Source organism: Bacillus rossius, chromosome 3, assembly GCF_032445375.1.
Source record: "Bacillus rossius redtenbacheri isolate Brsri chromosome 3, Brsri_v3, whole genome shotgun sequence".
In the NCBI taxonomy this organism is placed as follows: Eukaryota; Metazoa; Arthropoda; class Insecta; order Phasmatodea; family Bacillidae; genus Bacillus; species Bacillus rossius.
The window spans coordinates 111172840-111190749 of record NC_086332.1 but is presented as its reverse complement, the minus strand read 5'-3'; the positions used below and the strand labels follow the sequence as shown (position 1 = coordinate 111190749).

Below are 17910 nucleotides of genomic sequence, written 5' to 3'. Positions count from 1 at the left end.
GTTTCACTTTTCGTTACTGTCACCATCTTGGATTATCGCGCGTTGCACTTTAGGTTATGGCCATCATTTGGAAAATCTATAATTTTTAAGCTATAAAATTGGGAAAATTATAAAATTTATAAAAAAAATTAATTTAATAAAATTTAAATTGAAAACTCACTACTTAAGACTCCTCGGTTTGAACCGTGTGAGCATTCGATTAAAAATGGTGACTAATCCTTCCTCCACAGAAGCCACCAGCAGACATCCTTACACAGAAGCCACCAGCAGACTGACATCCCATCACTAATGTCAAGGAATAGATTACACAATCCAGTATTTCATCATCGTGGCCATCTTGGATCCGCCATTTTGTTTTCGTTCGGCTAGAGACCGCCATATTATTTTAATTTTTATCCGCCAGACTGCATTAGTATTTATTACCGTGGAATCCTCCATCTTGTCGGTTTTCTTGGCCGCCATATTGAAAATCTGTAATTTTTTAGCTAGAAATTCGGAAAAATAAACAAAAACAAAAAAATCACACCTGTTGAAGTCTCTTATAATGTCGTCGATGTCGATGGTACACTTTCCATCGGGATCTGCGTCGCCTTCGTCGTCGCTGCTATCGGGTTCACCGCTGTCGATGGTGCATATTCCATAAACTTTGCGTAGCTGATGATGTCATTGTCGTCGAAATCTGCGCTGTCAATGGTACATCTTCCATCAAGGTCGACGTAAAAGATGGCAAAGAATCATTGAGATTACAATAACACGCGATCACCAAACTTTTATGTCAGACGATACAACTAGGCAATCATCATGCCGTCGTAACCAGTAACAAACAAGGGATCACAAATGTCTGGGCCATGCTTATATACTATTGGTTGCTAGTATAATACATGAGTCAAAATAAGTACTTTTTCATTAATTTATATAATTAAAATTTCATTGCCTATGAATTAAAAATTAACTAATCAGATTTAAACAGTAGTCCAACAATGATCAAAACTCAAAGCACTCAACATACTAAGGGACCAAGAATCCCTGAAAAATGCTCTACTAATACCAAGAGGTGCTAGACCGTTAAGACATCAGTCCTGAGTTCAGACTTGGCGATCCACAATCAACAAAAAAGACGTACATTTCAATGAAGTACATTCCAAAAAGGAAGATAATTTCGAAACAAGCTCAAAAAGGAAGCAGCACATTTTGAAGCACATTAAAAAAAATAAACACATTGGAAACATATTATTAATAAAAGAAGCCAATTTGGAAGCAATATAAAAAAAGGGAGCACATTTGGAAGCATATTCAAAAACGGAAGCACATTTAAAGAACATTCAACTTAGTAGGATACGATACCATCGGCAGAATACGATCCCAACAGTAGGATACAAACGGCCACAGTTTAGTATGGTAGGATACATTGCCTCCAACTGTCTTAGCTCCAAAATGTCTATGACTTCAACTACTACACCTGGCTACAATAGCTCCAACTATCCCAATTGCTCAAATTTCTCCAACTGGCTACAGTAGCTCCACATGCTCCAATGGCTTCAACTGCTCAAGTTGCTCGAACTGTTCCAATTTCTTCAACATAATTTTGGCTCCAATTTCTTCAACATAATTTTGGCTCCAATTTCTTCAACATAATTTTGGCTCCAATTGCTCCAATTACATTTTGGCTTAATCTGACTACAAGACTACGAGGCTAAAATACTACGAGGGTTCAATACTTCGAGGCTATAGTAAGTACTACGAGGTTACAGAACTACGAGGCAACAACAATACGAGGCAACAACATTACGAGGCAACAACATTACGAGGCAACAACATTACGAGGCTACAAGACTACAAAGCCACAAGGATACAAGGTTACATTTCTCCATTCATATGCGAGAGTTAATTTATCATATGCAAGAAATTGTTGCAAGTATTTCCTACTCCTACTAACAGATGATGCTACGTGTTCTGTTCATGTAAATATAATTTTTTTTTACGTGGGATGCTCTTACGCTTGCAAGAGAATTTGGGAAAAAAAAGGGGTATTTTATATTTATTTATTTGTATAAAATTATCTTGAAATTATAATTTTGTAGTGGCACCAACAATCACATGACTATGTCTATGACAAATTGTTTTAGGAGCAATGTATGCAAATTTTGTTTTAAGTAAGTAATACCTATGTATTAGAATTTGGAATCTGTTAAAAAAAGTTAAGAGAACAAATGTAGCTTGGTAGCGAAAAGACGTGTGCACATTTTATGCGATAAAATATCGTGTAAGAATATTAGTTATCAATAAATAGTGAAATAATATTTGACCAACGTTATAAAGTTACGGAGAATACAATTATTTATTGAAACAAGAGATTTTGATACAAAAACAGTACCTCAGTGTTGAGGACGTTAACTTGACCTATTCGTCCAATATTAGTACTACGAAAGACATTGAAAGTCGTGAATCCTGCTATCCGGCATCGGAGATTGGCATCGCGGAACTTCAGACCAGATATCGGTCACTCTCCGTCCACAGCTGCGGTCCGAGGCTCGGAGCAGAGTTCAGGCATCCGCACTCGAGAGATGTGCGAGGCCTTACCATCGCCCAGGACCTGATGGATGTCCGGGCGCGTGCTACTACGTCTGAGCCATCATCGGGTGTATGGTTATTCTTGTTGAACTGCTTGCACTAGAAGACCCTTAACTTTGAATCCCTGATCCACACATAGAGGTATACTCTTAAGTGAAAGAGTTTTATGCATCTGAGAAAGCTATAGATATGATATGAATTATGAAGCTAGTTAAATTATCAATTAATTGTTAAAAATACTGGCCAGTAAATTGAGTAAAATATATTGTAAACACATAATATTTAACGAAAGTAACTTTGTAGATAATATTGCTTTAAAATTGTCTTGTCTTTGTATGCATTTGTTGTTAGTAAGTGAAGGAATATTGATTGTCGTATTTTAAGTAAAGTAATTATCGATAATTATTTCTGTAATTTTTCAAATGTTTGATGTTATGACTAAACTTGACTCGCAGATTTGGTATTTAACACGTGAATTTTGATTGGCTTGATATGAATTGATATTTCTCTGAAATAAAATACGTAGATATAGAATCTTTTCATACGGGCGTTTATAAGTGAAGCTAATTCCATCATTGGTTTAGTGTTATGTTTCAATACTTAAAAAAATTGACTGAAATACGTGAATTTAGGTAAAGTAAAGATACATAACAATGCAAACATGAGAAAAACCTCAATTTCTCATACTTGATAATATTTAAATTGCTAAAATAATGATATTCATTTTGTGTTTATTGTATGTTTCTATATGATAATGTTTGAGTATTTAAATATTCGTGTATATATTTGTTTATTTCATGTATTATCTTTTAGTTTTTTGATTTGTACCGTTGAAAGAGATATGTTTAACGTTGAAGTGTAGAGCGAAGAAACGTGGAATGTATAAAATCATAGAAATATAATTTTGTCTGTTCATGCGTTCAAGCAGTATGTTAAGTCAGTCCCGATGGTAACAATTAAAATTCTTTTTAAAATAATGAAATTCTCGTGAAATTGAGTTATTAACAGTTTTTTTCGGGAGGTCAAGAACATAAAAACTACTGTTATATCGTTTAAATGCATTACTTCTTGCAAAATTGAGTTTTTATTTTCCATGGATTCTGAAAAACTCTGTAGGTATGAAGAGCATATATGTGTGTGTGTGTATATCGCAGTGATTAAGTTCTGATACGCTTAATTATTTTCACGTTTTTAATTATTTTGATTTCCCAATTTCATTAGACTTCTTGCCCTCCCGACTATTTTTTTTATAAAATGCATAATGTTAAAACGTTTCTTTGCAGGTTAATGAAGCAAAGTTAGTAATTGTAAATAAAAATACCATTTTCAGAATTTATTTCTTCGGCAAAACAGCTATTTTTAACAATTATTGAGGGAATACCGTTAGAAAAGGAAAGACATGATCTATGGTTCATGCTGTGCAGGCTGTAATTTGGGATTCACTGCGGAAATAAGGCAAGTCTTGACCGATAACTTGATCATCGGGGGAAAGCTAAGTTAAATTATTGCAAAGAAATTTTAAATTAGGGCTTCGAGATGCATACACAAACACACACACACACACATATATAATATATTTTGTGTCTACTAATCGTACCTTGCCATTTGAATAGCCACGTGATATATATAGTTGCGAATGACATTAGTTATTTGAATAGTTGCGTTCACTTGGTATTGTAATAAATTGATGCCCGAGGAACCGAGTTATTATTAAGAGAGTGATTCAAAACGGTGATGCAAAACCATGTGATTCAGTATTGCTGTTTTCTCTCTTTCCCATTCTCTCTCTCTTCCTAAAACTGGTTCAGTCATTTGTAAATAAATATTATCGTCATAAAAAATATATATTGGTAACATAAAAAAACAGTTATGATTTTAAAATATTTAAATATAAAAAAAGCGTGTAAAAAGTAACCAAAGCCTTGCGAGTGGGCGTGTGTTCGTAAGGCAGGCGGTCGCGCTGTGCTGTCCCGGCGCGGTACGTGGCTCTCCGTGACGTCACCGCGCTGCAGTGCCATCGATCCCGGCGCCGCTGCCGCATCCAGCTACAGCCCGTGCGCGCTCAACCTCGCACCTCGCCACGCTGCCTAGCCACAGCCTTACTTGGCGGGGTTCAAGTCCATCGAATAAAGCTTTCATTCTTACCATTCCAAACAACATATTATTAAAAATCCTTGTTGAGAGTTATGTCTAGATAATAAAGTACCTGGACAAGAACGTGAACTACTAGCACACAGCATGTTCTTTGACATGTATAGAGGTGTTTTTTGAACTATTTGTGATGTACTTATTTTAGTATTTTTTAAAATAAAGGATTTATAATTTAAAATATTATCTTTTTATTCGTCAGAGCAAAAAATATATATATATAAAAAAATGTTAATTAATACTACCTCTCAAGTCGTTTAAATGTACCTAAAAACTTGAAAATACATTATGGTTTACTCAAGATGCCATCTTCTTCTAGCTTTAGAAGCAAAGGACTTCCATTTGGAATGACAACTAATGGGTATAACACTCGAAAATTTAATCTGCATTAACTGGCCCGAGAAATATTTTTTTACATCTTAACTGCCGAGAATTCCAAGGCACAAATATTGCGTGAGAAAGCGTATATACTTTTTTACATTTTGGTTTGACATCTCATAGATAGCGAGGTCATCAAAGACGATAACCAGGGTGCTTGCAAATGGAAAATCGGGGAGAAGTCAGGGAACTTATTGACATCTTGAAAGTCATGGGGATTCCCTAGTGGTGGTAATCTGAGGAAAAATGGCATGCTCCATTTTGTCATCACCAGACTATGAAAAAAAACTTTTCTTCAAATTTTTGATTTAGTGCATAGTTATACACAATTTAAAAATAAATTAAACAATAAGAGAGACCAATTTTCTTAATTTATTCGGAAAATTGCGAAATAGGTAAATAGGTGTGGCGCGCATTTGTTAATGGACGAGTTAGTCTGCGTTTCTGTCTCTGGCCGCGCTAATTGCTGAGGTAACATCTAGGTAGGGGGTGTGTCGTGTAGGTGCAGAGAGAGCCAGTGTGGTCGGTTGCAATTCGGTTTTTCCGCCGTTCACGATAAACGAGTTTGTTTACCGCATAGAGGAGTGGGCAGGTCGTGTCTTAAGAAGCCGACCTCCTTACCGTAGTTGGATGCACACCGGCTTACGGTGCAAGGGGTTCTGGGTTCTAGTCCCAGGTAAGGCATGAGTGTAAATTTGAATGTAGGTATTTGATTGAGAAAGAATTGATAAAGAGATTCGAATAAGGAAAAATTGACCTATGACCATTGGCATAAGCTGTAGGTCACATAGCACATAAAAATAATTGTCTTAAGGAAGACCAGAGAGAAACGTAGCTACCGCGAGCACACTTGCAGCTTTAAAGGGAGTGGTTTTCTTCATTCCTCCCCCCCACCAAGAATGGTTAGTGGAATATTCAACGTCCTTTTGCCTATTGTGGCTATTTAACTTTTGCCCTAACTTCTCGACTCTGATTGCTTCGCCACGTAATTTCTACTCTTGACCACTGGACCTTCTTTTTCGTTTGGTTCCAGTGGGGTCCCAAAGATGGTGTAAGATTGCAGGTTTTTTTCCGGCTCAAGTCCATCCCAGAATTCAACCAAATGTAGGCATTTCCCTCTGGATTAGATTCTACGAGTCTATCCCGCTTCTAGTCACCGCCAGTGAACAGTCAACGATCTGACATTGTTAATTGGTAATTCAAATTATATATAGTCCCACAATGGTTGGGCTAACAAACATTTCACGTTCATAACTAAATTATTATTTTTAGTTTTGTGAAAATTTGAGTATGACTTGTCTTAAGTTGATCAAAAGAAAATGTTAAATTTATATTTCATATACAATTAACAATCTGTTTGAAATTGATTATTTTGACGGCCGGGGCCGCCACCAATTAAAACGGATCTGTATAATTTGGCAATTTCTGTAACAATCAACAGAAAATAGTGAACACTATAATTAACAATAAAAAGGGTAAGCTTTAAGCAAACTTCTTCTTTTTTATTTATTACTTCAAATACGATCCATTTTCTACTTCCTATTAAGAGACGTCTTTTTTTTATATTTCTCCCTTGTGTACTTCTGAGTATACTGTTGTGTATCTTTCGCCCACTAAAAAAAGATGCTTTTAACTACTCGGAGTATTTACAGTTATTATTTGTGTCATATTATGATTATTCATGTTTTATGTACATATTATTTAATTAATATTTAAATGTATGTGAGTTCTAACAACCCAGGATACACTTTTTGATTTAATCCAAACTCCTAGGCTTGTTTCTATTTGGTCATCTACACATTTCTTTGGAACAGTATTCAGTTTTATTACAGTTCATGAGCCAAGCATTATGTCATAGACAAAATAACCGAATCCACATCGCTGTATTTGCTGTGTTAACGAGTCTTCTTTGTTTTTAGCCTGGAGTTGCTAAAACAAGCAGGATATTAAAAAAAAGATGGCCGTGTATGGTGGGGAGAGAATGTAATAGTCATAGAAAAGAAAGGTAATAGTCGGCCATGGTGAAATGACCTTAGGTCTTGTGCTAGTTTGTGTGTTCTTACATATTTTCGGAGTCCTACATAGACGATAGATATTCTAAGAAGATAATCATATCTTGTGATATGCATGGTTTGCATATTTATTAAAATTTCATCTGTTTCAACCCACCCATGTGACGTCTTGATGTATGGTTCCTGCCGAAACGACCTACAACATGGGTCACCGACAAACCAACGTCTAGACCTATGATTAATCTGTCTTCGATTCGGTGAGACCGTTCCTATTACTTCAACCTTTCTGATGCCGAATGGATTGGTGGAAGCCTAGTTCTAGAACAACTATAGCCAGCCGTAGTATAGTAGTCCATTCCAGCATACGCCTCCTAGCTGCAGTCCACGAGGGAAGTACCTAGTGGTCCTGAAGAAGAAAAACTCCGAGCTTCTACCGACTGAAAGCCGTGTGATGTCCCTTCCCAGTGATGTGTCTACTTCATATATACTTTAGGAAAATTACCATATTAAAATATAACATATTTGCGATGTTAACTGGTTTTAGCAAAACACTGGGTTGTTAGGAATCTCACCAACAAACACATAATATGTGTTTATGTGTTATTATAGTTAATGATTTAAGGTTGTTTAAGGAATTAACATATTAGTGTCAGATTGGTTATATTATCTAATCTTTCATATAAAAATTCTGTGACACCCATTCATAAATAAAAGAATTCTTAACGCATATTAGTAATTTATTATTTATACTCCTTACAGTCACAAAGTAGGACACACTAGAGGATTGCATCACAACCTTGAACATATTTAAAATGGAACTCATCAGATTGTTCACACAATTCATATATCACTTTCTGTAAAATATCGTTATCTTGATGATTAACTATGAAACGTGCTGGTTAAGCTACCAGGCATGCTTAGAGAAATACAGCCGTAACACCAAGCAAATGTTAAAAGCTTTATTGGCATACAGGCGGAAAGTATATATGTGATAACAAGCTTCTAGTGCCTTTTATAATAAAATTAATATAAAGTTTTGTTTTAATTACACAAGGGCAGTAACATTACTTACCATGTGGTTTTCATGCTGAGAGCTATTTTATGGTTGGGCACATTTTTATGTAAATTTGTAACAGTAGCCTATCATCCTGTATGGACATGTGGTGCTACATACTAAGTAAGATTAACTCACTTGGTGAGTTTACATGATTAAAGGTACATCACTGTTATTTTATGGTGAGTAGGTTGGTTTTTAATTATATTGTTCGTAACAAAGTGAGGTATGTTGTGTGTACAAGAGCGACGCCACCTTGCTCTTGGTACGAACCTTGCAAGAGCTCCTAGTGATGATTTCGAGTTAAGTAAAGATCCAAATTTCCATGTTGACTGTAAATTTGCTGCGCAACCTTTTGTCAGTTGAAGATCTTGTTTTTATGGTTGTTCTTTTGTGCCTTTTAAAGATTCGCATTATAACTAACCCTCTTTCTACTTTTATTTCCTTACGTTACTGCCTTCTGCTTTTTCCTGTTGGTTATTGGTGAGTAGGTCAAAGCAAGGTTATTTACAGTTCCTTACCATAGCCCAAGCCTGATTTCTTCCACAGTGAGCCCTTTCTGTGTAGTCTGTGTAGTCTCGCTGTCTGCGAGACGCGAGGGCAGCTGAGAGCTGTTGGGATGTAACACGCTATGCACTAGGAGGGACTAGCAGCCTGGTGACGTGTGCCGTGGTCTTGTGTTGCAGGTCCTGTCGGCGCGGCGCGCACAACATGGTGAGTCCGCAGCTCGCCGAGGACCTGGGTGGGGAGGGGGGATACGGATGGTACATCTCTTCTAGTCACTCATGTTGAGATTGAAAATATAACAGTACAAACCTGTTGACGTGAGTTTTTTGAGTACACAAACTCCAATTTTATTTCTTTCTCTATTTTTTTTTCAAAGCTTGATTCCCCTCCCAATGAAAAAAAAAATCCTGTATCCGCCACTGCTGAGGATTAGCTATGTCAATTAAGAAACATTATTCATGTTTGAATCGACATTAAGATGCAAGTGCAACCGCGTTTGCTTTATAACACTGTCCATTAATATCTACTTAGACATACATTGATACAAATAAATCTTACACAATTGGTATCCACTAGTCAGGTAAGCTAGTGATTTAAGATATGCGATTGCACAGTAATTAATTGTAAGTAACCCTGCTTACGAGTCGTAATATGTACGGGCACATGGCAGCTCTTCTTTTTTTTTAACCAAAAAAGCCGGTGACGCATAGGGCGACAAGTTGCGTTTGATAATTCCTTGTTGTTCCAGATCTTTCACGATCGCCCTGATGACCTTTAACGGTGGTGAACCTGATATGGTCGTCATCTCATGGGTTCCTCATCGTAATTAATGATTTTATAAGACAGCATTTCACGTTTCTAAAGCGTTGTGAGAAAAAAAAGGGGGGGGGGGGGGAGAAACTGAACAACCCTTGTTTACTCTGTTGCTACGAAATTGTGTCACATAGGTTCCAAAAGTCATCTTGTTAGAACAAAAGGCTCGTGGGTAACAAAGGTGAAGATGCCTTCAGTGGAGGCGTTTAGGTCGACCTTGTAGTGAACCATGCCAGTTAAAGTACCACCCACCCCGTCCAACAAGTAGGGACATGGTATCGAATGAAGAGTATTGAAATAGTACTCATTAGTAGTATCGAAAAAGAAGTATTGCACTTTTAAAAGTTTTGAATAAAAATTAATATCCTTAATACTAAAAGTGGATTTTTCACGTTAAGTAATAAATACCAAGACGGGCGATAAATGAGTAAATATTTTTATCAATAATTTCAGTTAAAAACCAACAAAAAACATGAAATATAACATGAAATTACGAAACATTATAAATGAAACTTTGAACGATTGGAAAGTACCTAAACCTGAATGGAAATAAAACAAATCTTACCTTTACACTTTTACTCTACTTCTGTATAATCATTTAAAAAACAATATTTAATATAATCGTTTCGCTGACAACATGTTTCGTGTCTTTGACATCCGTTAGCTAGCTTATACTAGTAAGGGAATAACACATTTATATCGTCCCATTGTTTGAAAGAATTAGTTAACAGTAGTGACACTGGTGTTGACAAATAAATGCTCATTTCGTTTTTTCTTCAGCCGGGAGTGGGCTGTAAAGAGGAACCTGCTCCATCTTTTTTTTTTTTTTTTTTTTTTTATCTGTTTGGCGTGTGCTAATATGTTATTACGACTCCAACAGTCATACGAAGTTCCTGATTCGTTGGCGATACCAAGGGTAGGCTAACAATTTCTTGTGTGTCTACAGTATGAAGAACGCTGCACTATCTCTACATTTCAATGTTAACTTTGGATTGTCAAAATTGTAATGCGATATTTTTTAAGTTGTTATTGTTTAATTTTATGGCTATAAATTTTAATAAAATATTAGAGGACAGTTGTACTATTATAAATTTCAGTTGGGTACACCAATACGCTTAGTAAATTCCCTAATGTTCGCGAAAGTTAATATAAAAGGATTAATCAAGCGATCCGCCATATTTTCGAGATTTCTGAGACTTTCACAGTTGGAAGCACCGTATTTAAAGACACATTTCCGTTCCAATCGACTTTTGTCCCATTCACTAAATTACTCCTACCATATGCCGTATACCGAGAGATAAGAGGTTTATTTATTATTTATGTATTAACATTTGATACATGCCTACGAACGATAGTGGGAACCTTGGTGGTAGGTACAAACAAGGAACATAAGATACAATATCAGCATTACAAACTTAATAACACAAAATGAACAAATACAAAACAACAAGAAATTAATTACACAAAAATTAATAATACAGGGAAACACAAACTACAACCAAAAGTTCTACGATATTTAAACAAATGGTAACAGTAAAAAATTAAAATAACAATGATTTAAATAAACAAAATATTTAATGTATAAATGAATTAAATTTAATGAAGGGTAGTTGATAGAATTTATTTTATGGTCAATTTTATTACTGGTTAACTGTAATTTGTTGAAATGATTTATAACTCTCTATACAATATCATTATTTTTTTAAGGTACTTAGAAAAACTGACTTATTACTATTAAACTAAGGAGTTTTAATGCCAGTAGTTACAAAAAAAATAGGGACAGTTAAGATTGTGGTTTTAACAATTGTAAATAAATAAAGCGTCCAATATTTTTCTTTTATCAGAAAGAGAATCTTATATGGAATTTGCATCTGTTTTGTTACCATTGTTCATTTTTTGGGTTATGAAGTTAGATAATTTTATTTGAACTTTATTTTTTTAATACCTAAATTATTGTTACTATTCCAAATAATAAAACTATATTTAAATTTGGATCTAACCAATGCTGTATACAGGGACAGGGTGGAATATAAATTTGAAGCATTGAATGTAATATATTTGATAAGACCAAGGATTCTATTGGAGTAAGACAAAATGAATTTTACATGAAGATGTAAATATAGTTTCGAATCAAGTAAAGTGCTTAGATCTTTAACATAATGCGACTTTGAAATTGAAGAATACTCATGTTAGAAATTACAAAAAAAAAAAAAAAAGATGAAATTTTCTTGAGAAGGTTATAGTGGCAGTTTTTTCAATATTTTAATATACCCAGTTAGAGTTACACCATTTTACAACCGCAGAAATGTCACACTGAAGTATATAGCAATAATGATAGGATTATATTTTCCTGTGTATTTTTAAGTCATCAGCAAAAGGAGCGCCAGTTGAATGATTAAGCGTTAAAATTAGTCATCAAGGTAAATATTAAAAAAAAAGTATCGGTGAAAGGGTATCTATCACCTTGAGAAAAGCAAGAACTTGCCAAATGTAGGTCAGAGTTTACATTTTGTATTGATACATAAAATTTTCTGTTATTCAGATAACTAGTTAACGATTGTCACTGAACCAAATATAGCACATTTAGTAAGTAGAATGTGATGATTAACACTTTAGCTAAATCAAAGTAACAATCAACGACTTTACCACGTGTAATAACTTCTGAATAGATAGGGTTAAGAAATGAAACTTAGTTTGCCATGGTTGTTTTCTCAGTTCTTAAGTGGGTGCCTCCCATTTCAGGTCATGATTTTATATTTATATTAATCACTGATCAACTTTTAGATTTTTTCAATTGTTTAACTTTCACGAAATGAAACATAAATACATCAAATACTTTTTGCATAATTAGCTGCCAAAGTTACATTTTTAACGTTTTTAGGTTGTACAAATAAAGAGATTTTAATTGATTGCAGAACTGAAAGTTTTTAGGTTTAACTGCAATGCCGCTGGCTACTTATGATATGGTTTGCATTTCTATCACAAAAACTCATTTCATTTTTCTTGGCTGTCAAAATCGTAAAAAATTTGAGTATTTTGAAATGCCAGGTAAAATTAATTAATATTTTATGAAAGAAATTCAAACAATTTCTTGAAGTAGCCAGTGGCATTGCAGTTAAACCTAAAAAGTTTCAGTTCTGCAGTCAATTAAATTCTCCTTATTTGTACAACCCAAAAACGTTAAAAATGTAACTTTGACAGCTAATTATGCAAAAAGTATGCTCTGAATATATTTTTCATTTCTTGAAAGTTTAACAATTGAAAAAGTCTAAAAGTTGATCTGTTATTAATATAAATATAAAATCATGACCTGAAATGGGAGGCACCCCCTTAAGCTAAGTTGAGAGCCAGTGAGTATTGTTTAAGTTGAGTTGGAGATGTTTAAATATTATTTTATCAAATACTTTAGCATAACCATTCAAAAGTGAAATTGGCCTATAGTTCAAAACTTTTAACGCATTACCTTTTTTATGTATAGTTATGACTTGGCAAACTTACATTTGCAAGGGTAAATACCATTGCCAGTACTGTTAAAGATATGTTGTAGAAGAGGAGCAATAATTAGAGAGCAGCATTGTATAATAAAACTTGGAATGTCATCTGGACCTGCTGACAAAGTTGATTTTAAGGTTTCAATACTCCAGAGAACAAGACTCATTCCATTGATATTAGCCATATATCAAAATAAGTATTATTTGATACGATACTTGTCAAATGTACTCATGGGTAAAATTATTGAGTACGGTATCGAAAGGAAATTACTCGATACCAAAAAGTAGCTATAAAATTTGTCCGTGTCCCTACCAAGTGCAAACCGGCGGACTTCATGCACCTGAGCCCAAGACTGCGCTGTTTTTGTTGTTGTAAACTATTTATGTTATTGTTTTGGGCACGTCTGAATAGGAATATATTTATTGGGGAAATAACAAGGATGGCTATGTTCCTAAATGTTTCCGGTACTGAATTGATTCTGGTTTTTGGTATACTGATTCCGGTTTAGTTTGTGAAATATATATATATATTTTTTAATAAAATGAGTGGAAGATTCTATGTCCAAACCAGAAAAATTCTTTATTTTTCGCAGAATATGAATGATCACTGAAACACTATTATGATGTGAAATGCGCTTAATTTATTTTAACAGCAAAATTCGGACAGATTGGGGTAGTTTCTTGGCTAATTAAATGAGTTTGTGAATGTTTCCACCTACAGTCCAATATAGCCGCAGAAAGAACAGTTCAATAATTGAAGACGCAGATTATTTCAAACAGGAAACAGAGAACGGTCTTGATACGGGCGCAAAACACCGTCTGCTTGGGCTGGAGCAATGGTTGTTGGCGTTCCGTTTTACATGTTAGGGTAAAGTGGGGAAATACCGCACACTTAAGGAATAAGTGCTATAAATTGAAATTTATTATTTATTTTAAAATATGCTGACTAATAATACGAACATAGATCTATACCTTTTGCATCTCTATAATCTGCAAAAAACTAATAAGTTTATTTACATTTTACAACAAAACAAAATGATGCAATTGTGCGGTATTCCCCACCCCATGGGGCAATACCGCACACACCATGGGGCAATGTCGCACACCATATTATTATGTACAAGCACCACATCATAAACTAACTACCGACTATGTAGCATAAATTACACACTCCATTTAAACTTTGTATTACATTTAGACCTTTGGGAACAATATAAAACTAAGACATGTATATCAGGCCAGAAAATTGCACATTAGAATTATTTCTACATAATAAGTAATTATTAATTTTTTTATGTTTTCCTCTCACAGTCCACCAAATCAATTAGCTTTGCAAGTCACACACAAAATGTTCTGCTGTGTCAGATGCGCTACAGCCAGCATGTACCCATCCCGAACAAAAAACACATCTGAACCACAACTCCTCATTTCTGCCAAACTCCCTACAAAACATGCACGTGTCACTTGAATCAGGTGTAGGCGTAGTTGCAATTTGGTTAAGTAATTGGTCAAGATCGTCAATATCATTGTCATTGCATAAATGTGCAAAAGAATCTGCATCACTTGCTTCATCGGAACTGGCAGTGTCAAAAAGTTTCTTCTTTGGACCAAATTTGCTTATTTTCTTACTTTTCTTTACTGTCTTCTCAAGCTTCAATTTCTTATTGCTGGTGCTCATACGCCTGTCAGGATTCGCTTCTCTTTTCTTAGCTTTTAGGGTTTTTTTATGTTCTTTGCTTGTTTTTTCTTCATAGCTTCTTCAAGCACGACTTTAGTTGGAGTTGCAGTGAAAATTACCGAATGCTGCCTAGACCGATGCCTAGGTGTTGCCTCTGAAGGTCCAGCTGTAGGTCTAAGACAAGGAATGGGATTTACATCAGAAAACCTAATGTAAGTTGTAGCAGTAGATAAAACCTTTTCAGTAGGCCTAATGACAATTTGCTGGTAACATTCAGCGTTTTCACTCGATTCATTCACAACATTTTCTTCCTGAATGTTTTCGTTTTCACTGACTGTAGGCCTAACCGTATGATCATGACTATTCTCGACTTCACTTCTTTCTGCGACATCATCAGAAACATTTACAAGGTCAGACGTACGCCTGGAACTTATCTAGGTGGTAGGGAATGTAAAATCATCCTTTGTGAATTTATCAAGATTCATGGGATAAATTCCTGCAGCAGAGAATCCAGAAACTCCTTTCTCAATAGTCGCAACCCTCATAAATGCTTTGTTGAACAACATTGCAACATCGTCTGCATTTATCCTTTTAAATGCATTTACCTTAATAAACAAGTCGCACTCTCTGTTGTAGGCATTTTTTAAGGGACCAAAGAATGTTAAGTCCAGTGGTTGGAAACGATGCGAGGTGTGAGGAGGAATCGTTATCATAACAATACCATGATCTCGACAAAAATTGAATGCATTTAATGTCTTGTGAGAGTTATGGTTATCGGTGATCAACAGCACTGGGTCTTCTTTTGTTGGCTTCGCATGTGCTTCAAAATGCTCCAGCCATTTAATGAAAAAATCTTCGTTGATCCACCCATTCTTAGGGCAGTCATATGTTGCCCCTTCAGGACCTCCCTTCTTCAAAGTTGGACTCATCCTCACTCTTGGGAAAACAAACATCGGTGGTATGTATGACCCACTTGCACTCATAGCCATGCAGACAGTTATGTTTTTGCCTCTTTCCAAGCTTGTTAGTGATCCAACTTGTTTTTGGCCTTTGGGCGCCAAAATTTTACTTGGAGTCTGAACAACAGATATTCCTGTCTCATCCATATTGAATATTCTTGACCCCTGAAATTTGTGTTTCGTCATCACTGTTTCAAGGTTTGAAGAAAACTCTTTTACAGCAGATTCACTGAACCCAATAACTCTATTCAAACTTGTTGCTTCTGGCTTGCGAAGGCTGACTTGTGGATTTCGCTTGAGAAACCCTCGAAGCCAGTCTTTTCCAGCTGTTCGAGAACTTGCATTAAAATCATTCTGGATATAATTTTTCTCAGCGAATTCGAAAGCAATTCGGCGCAAATCTACAGGCGTGATTCCATGAAACATTCTAGCCATCGTTATTATATGATTGGTTAGTTCCTTTTCTAGCGCTGCTGAGAAGACGGGAGTTTCTACCTAAGCTAGCGTCATGTGAGTGTCCAGATTTGTACCGATCTTTTAGAGTGGATACAGGAATCCCAAAAGATCTTGCTACTTCCTTAAGCCCTCGACCCATTGCCATGGCATTCAATGCTTCCTTCATACTCTCTGCAGTCCATTTCGCTCTATTTGTGGTTCTCACACTCTTCTTCGCCATCTGTGAAAACAGTTTTAAAAGAATACTTGTAGAGTCATATCCACTATGTAACATTGTATCGTAACATACAACTGCATGAAAACAAATCCTTACAGTTGGCCTAAAAGAGCAGACCAAATTGGCTTATAAGACCATGCCAGGTAGTTTTATAAGGGTCTTGACAATATTTTTACACCAAATTTATCAAAAAATTTGCTGCATAAACATATGAAAAATAAGCAAAAATATTGTTCATGTATTGTATTTTATTATTCACCTTTATTAACAGGCAACACAAAGTTGCTTAAAAATAATGTTTTGCACCTACACATGATTTCTGTTAGTCTATTTTAAATAAATGACTGTTTAAAATTTTAACGTAATTCTTTATGATAAATTAGTTTTCTATCTGGAAAAATAGATTTAAAAATTATATTAAGTCATAAACCACAACAAAGGGGCAATGCCGCACAGTGTACGCCATTACCCACCCTACTTGTGCGGTAATACCCCACGATGTGTTCCGCCATTTTAGCTCCTCTAAACAAGAAACAAAGTTCGTTATTCAAACGATATATTTAGCAGACTACCGTAAAAAAATGCCGAATCCAACCAGTTATATGAATTAAACTTAAATTGAATATAAATAGTACTTACCTCTTAAATAAGAAACAACAAAATAAGAAGGAAATGTTAAAAAAACTTTCGGAGCAGGTCGCGACACTCATACGGCTACTACCAAAATAGTCTCTTACTACTTAGTTCACCCACTCTCCCTCTAGAGCGTGCCACGTACAAGGCGGCGCTCAGCCTACAGTTAACACAAAAAAGGGGCTGTGCGGTATTGCCCACCTGTGCGGTATTTCACCACTTTCCCCAACCCCGTAAGTTGAAAGTTTTTAAAGTGAAAACAAAGTTGCAGCTATATTGGGTCACGCATTTTGTCTCGTATGTGGTAGTTTTTACAAGTAGTCCCAGTGATAACCCATTTCCCAACTGTTACAAAGAAACACTCGATGTTTGGTTCCGAACACTGTCAATCGTATAAAGTTCTTTACAAACGCAGTTGATAGATAACATTAGCGTAAGAATACATAGACCACTGGTACTTCTTTTGAGAGCTGTGCAGTTTGGATTATGTTCCGCGGAAGGAATTCGGAATTCTCTGTTTAACATCTATTAAATATCAACTTATTTTTGACTTGTTTTTTCTTGTGTGTTGTGTATTCATATGTCTTTGCCCGTTCTTCGCGTTTTCTCTATGGCATGCAGTACAAAGTAGCAGTGGCGTATAACCAAAATAATGTTTAAAATAAATCTGCCCCATTGCAAGAATCACTAAAATAAGGAATATGCAGTAGTATTGACGTGTTTTCTGAATGGGGAGAAGGAGATGAAGTGAGACGGGCCAGTCCAGGCCCGTGCGCCTGGGCCATGCGCACTGTCCACTTCGCAGGCCGCACACCCCGCCCGGTATCGAGCCGCCGACACCCCCTCCTGCCCCGCGGCAGTCACTGCCCACAGCGCGCGTCCACACAAGCAGCTAGCCGAGCCCCGAGGCTGGGTGCTCAACCAACACCCCCTGTGCGAAGTTACTTCACAACTGGAATGTTACTGTTCATTTGAACCAATGACATTTCGCGA

At 35.8% G+C, this 17910-nt stretch overlaps 1 protein-coding gene across 2 annotated transcripts in view; it reads left to right on the top strand.

Moving 5' to 3' along the window:
- Positions 1-17910, top strand: part of LOC134531133 (protein turtle) — a 423117-nt gene that overhangs the window by 50953 nt on the left and 354254 nt on the right. For both annotated transcript variants that reach the window (XM_063366727.1, XM_063366729.1), the window contains exon 2: positions 8850-8877. The gene's annotated coding sequence lies outside the window, so the exon portion shown is untranslated. The remainder of the gene's footprint in view (positions 1-8849; positions 8878-17910) is intronic.